The sequence below is a fragment of the Palaemon carinicauda genome, chromosome 21 (genome assembly GCF_036898095.1).
Source record: "Palaemon carinicauda isolate YSFRI2023 chromosome 21, ASM3689809v2, whole genome shotgun sequence".
NCBI classification, from domain to species: domain Eukaryota; kingdom Metazoa; phylum Arthropoda; class Malacostraca; order Decapoda; family Palaemonidae; genus Palaemon; species Palaemon carinicauda.
The window spans coordinates 81350886-81358385 of record NC_090745.1 but is presented as its reverse complement, the minus strand read 5'-3'; positions in this window follow the sequence as shown (position 1 = coordinate 81358385).

Sequence of the window (7500 nt, the reverse complement as noted above, 5' to 3'; positions counted from 1 at the left end):
TAGAGAGTTATGAAGTCCTTTGACTGGCCACACTACTACATTAGATTCTTCTCTCTGGATACGGTTCACTTTCCCTTTGCCTGCACATACACCGAATAGTGTGGCCTATTCTTTACATATTCTCCTCTGTCCTCAGTCACCTGACAACACTTCGATTACTAAACAATTCTTCTTTACACAAGGGGTTACTGCACTATCATTGTTCATTGACCACTTTCCTCTAGGTAAGGTTAGAAGAGACTCTTTAGCTATGGTAAGCAGCTCTTCTAATAGAAGAGCACTCCAAAACAAACCATTGTTCTCTAGTCTTAGGTAGTGCCATAGCCTCTGTGCCATGGTCGTTCCACTGTCTTAGGTTAGAGTTCTCTTGCTTGAGAGTACACTTGGGTACACTATACAATCTTTTTTCTCTTCTTCTTGTTTTGTTAAAGTTTTTATAGGTTATGTAGGAGATATTTATTCTACTGTTTTTAAAATATTTCATTTCTCCTTGTTTCCTTTCCTCGCTGACCTATTTTCCCTGTTGAAACCTCTGGGCTTATAGCATCCTGATTTTCTAACTAGGGTTATAGATTAGCAAGTAATAATAATAAAAATAAAAATAATAATAATAATAATAATAATAATAATAATAATAATAATATATATATATATATATATATATATATATATATATATATATATATAAATTTATAAATATATATATATATATATATATATATATATATATATATATATGTGTGTGTGTGTGTGTGTGTGTGTGTGTTTGAGTGTGTTTGTGTACACAGATGTATATATTGTCACTCAATTCACAAATCATAGAACTGGAGGTAATCAGCATTAAATTGGATTGTTTCTTGTATGGTCATTCTCTGAAACTTTTGAGTGACTTGATATTAGCCCCAAAGAAAAGATAGAATTGTGAATGAAATATAAAAAGGAAAGTCTTAAAATATATACGTAGCCAGCAATCAACGAAGCCAGTCGTGACAGCATCAAATATAGGGGTGGGAGAGATACTAACCACAACAATTACACCCATATGACGTCACTATCGAGGTATTGTTCGGCACATACATCTCTTGAAATGAGACCGTGGGAGAGCTAGTGGCTCTCAATTGTTGTCTTAAGTGTTGCTCGATTAACTTTGGGCAGTATTGCGTTACATTTCTGTTTTCCCAGAGATTTGGTGACTTAAATGTAGGTAGCAGTTGTGCTCAAGGGGTAAGCTTTTTCCATTGATATCACCTATCATATTTATGTCATCTTCGAAAGGCGTAAAAGGCCAAGTTGGGTAAACGATGGAAAGTATTTTTGAAAATTGTTCTGTGAAATTAATTTGTCTGCGCCAGAATTACCTGTAGTTTGAATTATAAATTCTCTTGGAATTCATTTTTTTTCATGTTTATGGGTTCTTTCTTGTGATTTATATATATATATATATATATATATATATATATATATATATATATATATATATATATACATATATATATGTGTGTATATATATATATATATATATATATATATATATATATATATATATATATATATATATATAACCTCTTCTCTCATATTTTAGAAATAAATATCCATGAAAGTCTACATATGACGTTTCTGAAATTCTTCTCAAATTCAATGATAATTCCATTCATTTTCAGAATACGCATCTTTGCCATACATAAAGTTAAAAAGAATAACAAAACGTTATTCTGAAGTGCAAAGAACACCTTTTTCTTTGCTCAAAACAGAAGTAGATGGTGAGTACATTTAAGGTATTGTTTGAAAATCAAACTTGAAATAAAAACACTTATATGAAAACCGAATACTCGAGTGCTGGGCTGAGAAATTTCAAGATCCATCTTCGAAAACCAGCACTTATTTCCACCAGCGTAGGTAGTCACTTCCTGAAGAGAAGGCGAAGGATACGCTGTGGTGAACATTCTCGAGTCAAGAAAAATCCAGCAACATCTATCTGGCAACTGAAGTAGACGGATTGGCCGGCCAAACTTAATAATACAAGCGTTAGCTGTATCCTGGTTAACAGTGACTGTGGCGTTAGTGTATAAATTGCTTTGCAATAATAATGTGTGAAGGAAATACGGCTTTATGAATGGTGTGTCTCCACGGACAAGAGAAGTAATAATTGCGACTGTCCATAAGCTTTTAGGATGCTGTGATATGTAGATTTATAATATATATATTTTTAGGGGGGGTTCTCATATAAAAGAATCTGCAGCATTGTATCAAGCCGTTTTGTCCGTAACAAAAAGGTGAAATTTGTGTCTTCAACGACAGTGATAATAGAAGGCCTATTACAACTAACGAAACCTTGTTTTACAGTGTTGAGTTTTTTGCGTGTATAGTTTTGAAATGTTGTTTTTCAACGGCTTCATTTTCCACCCAGCGAGTTGGAAGGAGGAAAATACTTTTGTATGATAATGATTCTTATGAAAAGAGGTGAAATACTAAAAGGTTGGCTGACGGTGTGTCCTTTCGCCTTAAGAATCACAGACTTCAATTCAACGTCCTTAAGTCCGTCATGCTTCTCGGTTACAAGATTTGTAGAGTGGAGTTTCTCATGTGTAAACATTTTAGCGTTATGTCCACAACCACTATCCTCTCCTTTGAGTGATTTGTTCATGAGGAAAACGCTCCGTCAAACGATTATTTTAATTTTCATGTTTTCATTACACTGGGTTGTTCCTTTTGGAAATTGTGTGCAGGTATTACAAAGCCCTGTGTGATTTATGAAATTGTTAATATTGTGTGGTTACTAGCTCTTCAATAATGATCTAATGAGTCTGAATTGTATACTGTATCTACCTAGCTCATGGGTGTGTTAGAATGAGGAGCGTTGGTTGGACAGCAGTGTATGTAATTCTGAAAATGATAATCTAATTCATAAAAGAAAAAAACCTTCAGAGCTCTTATCCTCCGAAAAAAAACTAATATTCAAGATAGCATCCACTGATGGCACCTTTGTACCATTCCAATGACTAAACTGCAATGAAAGTATAAATTGGGAATACTTTCAACCATCACTAATGGCTGAGGACGTTTCGATTCATCTGGACTATGTGCTGAATATTGACACTGAATACTTGACTCCCAGCCATATTTACAACTGGCTGGCGGAACTAGAATGGTGGCAGTGGGTCCTCATCTTGAAGGTCCTGCTCCTCTTTTGGGTCCTCAGTGTCACCGTCATCATACCTTCCATTTACATGCAGGTCAGTTATCTTCCTTATTAGAAAGTTTCTTAATCTAATGTGTATAGTTGTTTTAATTCATCATTTTTATCAGCTATTGCTAGTCCACCAGTGCAAAACAAAGGCCTCAAACATGTCCCTCCACTCCCATCTGTTTATGGTGTGTGTGGTCCTTCTATGCCAGTTTATACCAGCAAACTTTTTTATTCGTTAATCCATAGTCTTCTCTTCTTTATCCTGCTTCTTTTGCAATCTCTAGTGGCCCATTCTGTTATTCTTAATATCCATAAATTATCTGTCATTCTCATTATATGGCCTGCCCATATCCATTTCTTTTCTTACATGTTAGAATATCCTCTACTTTAGTTTCCTCTCATATGTATGTTGCTATTTTTCTGCCTCTTGGTGTTCTCATCATTATTCTTTCCATTGTTTTAATTAAAGAGGGAGAGACAAATGCATAAAATTTGGTTGTTGTTATCATATTCTACGCCGGGAAAGTTTCAATTAGATTGTCCTTCATTTTATTGCCTTTTATTGAAATGTTTGTCTTTTTATGGTACCATACTGATTTTGTTTCACAAGTGTAATAATAAATGTTTGTGCAGTGATTTTGCCTTTATATGTATAAGCGATATTTTTTTTCCTAGAAAAATACTTTCATTCGAGTTAAATAGAATATTTCAGATAAGTTTTGAACAATTACTATATAACACCTATTTTTCGTATGTTGACAGAAAATGCATATACATTTTCTAAGATATGAATGGAATTTTATGCTATTTCATTTTTAATTCATACAGTATATGATAATTTTTCAAAATATATTTATTCTTACTTTAAATTTGTTTCCTTTTTTTTTTTCATTTATATTCTTGATTTAATAGTTGGGATTCGTCTTCATCTTCTTCTTCTTCTTCTTCTTATTATTATTATTATTATTATTATTATTATTATTATTATTATTATTATTATTATGTTATTGTTGTTGTTTTTGCTTCATTTTAGCTTTGTGTACTTGCTTTCTATATGTATTTTACATTATATTTCAGTTATTGTGTACGTATTGTATTGTAAAAGTGAATTAAATGGATCATCAACTTAAATATTTCCACTACTTCTGCTATTAACGTTAAAATGAGCGTTTTAAATGAGATATTGTTCAGTGTAATACTTATAGAGATAAACTGAGCCATGCTCTGAAGACTAGAAAAATTGAGTAGCAGCTTCTGGCTTTTGTTGGTCATTTTGTAAAGTAAACAAAGCAAGGCTTGTGTGCAAAGAAGAACAGCCTACGTATTAACCATTAATTCCAGAATCTCTGTGACACCAAATTGCTTTTCAATAGAATAGAGAACTTAGACTGATAAAAAAGGAAATAAGCAAAAAGAATGATGAATAGCGTAGAAAAGACATAATTTGATTGTTTGTTCTTAATGGCTTTTTTTTTTTTTTTTTTTTTTTTTTTTTTTTTTTTTTTTTTTTTTTTTTTTAGCATTGATGATATGACATTGTGGCTTAGTATGACAATTTTGGTGCACTTGACAGTATGAGAGGAAGAATATTCATAAGAAATATAAGGAATAAATATCTTTGGTTTATTTATGATAAATGAAATGTAAAGGCTCAAATGCTATCCACCAGCAATAGAATACAAAGAAAGCACAAGTCAGTACACTTTTAAGTCAATTGCAGTAATAGATTAATCTTATTCAATTCAAAGACGCATTGTACGATCGTACTGTTATATTGCCAATATAAGTGGGAAAGTGGTGATTTTTTTCCAACTGTGTTTCTTTTAATTTCCCCAAAAGTAATCGCAGCTGACTTTTATAAATTGGGACTGTTACTTTCTCTTCATTGTTCAAATGTTTTTCATTTTGTGGATTTATAGTGAGTATAGTAATTTGAGCTATGTACTTTCACACAAATACTTTTTTTATTTTTTGTAGACTCTACCTCTATATCTGTCTTTCCCTTTTCAATGATATTCAATCCATTTTATTCTTTATTTCATACTAATATATGATTAGATGATGTCTCATATTTAATTATTTTCCACGTAGATGACAGACAGTTAGAACACCTATTATTTTTTATTTGTATCTCTCTCTCTCTCTCTCTCTCTCTCTCTCTCTCTCTCTCTCTCTCTCTCTCTCTCTCTCTCTCTCTCTCTCTCTCTCTCAAATATAAAAGAATAATCATATAATTAGAATCAGAAAATATAAGTAAACCCTCAGCTGGGGTCCCCTCTTTTTCCATTGTATAAAAAAAACAGTTTCTGTCACCACCGAAATTACTAATATCAATTGATCTTAGATAACTAACGCATGTTCTTTATAAAGATAAACCTGACGCACGTACCAAACATTAGATGTGCACAGGGGCGTAGCCAGAGGTTTCGAGCCCGGGAGGCGAGTGAAGGCAGGTTAGCAGGACGGGAGGAAGACAAAAAAGAAAATCAATCACTTTTAGGTGCAGTTTCATACTTTCCAAGATTCTATTAAAGTGAGTTTTACAGATAATTTAAAAATACGTGGTTATTTACAATATATACTGGAATGCTTTCATTTCTAACTCTCCCTTGGAGGCCTCTGTCCCACCCATCCTTAGCTACCCCACTGATAATTTTCCTCGCATTTTATGATTGTGAGCACTTTTTGTCAGACTTTCTACTGTAATTGGAATACAATAGAATTTCAGAGGACTTGTAATAATCACAGGAAAGTAAGTAAGATATAAAATAGGAGACTCTGGTACTCAATTAAATAGAATACATTAACCTTTGACGATTTCAAAATACAGTATATTTTAATAAGTGACTATTCTCTTGTTTAGTTAACTTGAAAGAACCTACACATAAATGTAAAGTCCAGAAGTAAAGTTTCAAAATCGTCTAGAATTAAAGTTCAACTTTTAATATTCAGGACGTTTAACTTCTCGATTATAAATTACTGAGTAGATGAAGAAAGAGACACTATCAAAAACAAATATAGGTAAAAGGGTCAATCAGGCTGCTCAGATATCGATCGAGCAATTACCAGAATTGCTAGAGATCCAGTCACCACCACCCCAGAGTAGATCTCTCTCTCTCTCTCTCTCTCCTCTCTCTCTCTCTCCTCTCTCTCTCTCTCTCTCTCTCTCTCTCTCAGCGTAGTGGAAGCCCGTTCAGCTTCATACCGAATAACCAGCGTTCTTATTTTGAACAGGACGAAGAGGAATGGTTAGGGGTGTTTCGTAAAAAGTTTTTATCATAGTAATTAAACAATACATTATAATTATGTATACAATAACAACATCAAATCCATCCGTTTCTAGTCCGCTGCAGGAAAAAGGCTACAGAGATATCTATCCTGTCTTGAGTTGGTCAATGTTCATCATCACGCCGGCCAGTGCAGATTGGTGATGGTAGGAGATTTTCGCCTGATCGCTCACCGCAAACCACCTTAGTATGGGTGTTCCTGAAACCATGTTACGGTATCCTTGCTCTGAAACGGACATTTTATATACCTAGCTGTTAATTGATCGTCATTGGTTATATAAAAGTACTGACGTAAATGACAGGTACTCTGAAAGCAATTTAATATCAAAACACGAAGGCCTTGGCAAATTAAACCTATTCCCCACTTGGGTGAAACCAATCATAGCTATTTTAATCTCTCAGAAAAGCTGCAGGGTGTTCCATCGGCTGTTATCATTAACATGTCGACGATTTTAGGGTAAGAGGAAAGTATTTTATACTTGCAAAATGTATGAGCGCCACTTTTTACTTGGTTCAAGTACAGTAGACATTTGTTTTATGTTGACATTTCTTTCCAAAGTTTTTCCTTCAGTTAGAGAAGTTCAGCTTTGACGTTCTATCCTAATTATTTACTTTATATATTGAAGGTATCTTATGATAAATCCTTTACTAAGGAAATCAATTACCAGTGTTTGATTCTAAAAAAATATATATTTGTATAAAAGTTTATTGATTATTGTGAGTGAGACAAAGTGTGTCGTGTAGAAAAATTATCTTATATGTATGAATCATGGTGAACCATATTTATATCATTTATATAAAGCGGTAAATACTAATCTATTTTGTTTTGAGTAAAGATACAAGTATCGTAGATTAGTGTCATTGTAACGTAACGTTATGATAATATGTGTAGATATTACTTTAGATTTTGCAAATGGAAATTGTTCATTTTAAGTCAATCCGTGAACAAAGTAGAATTTAGCGACAATAAGACTGTCTCGTTGCAATACACACGCGCACACAAACATTCGCACACACGCATATATA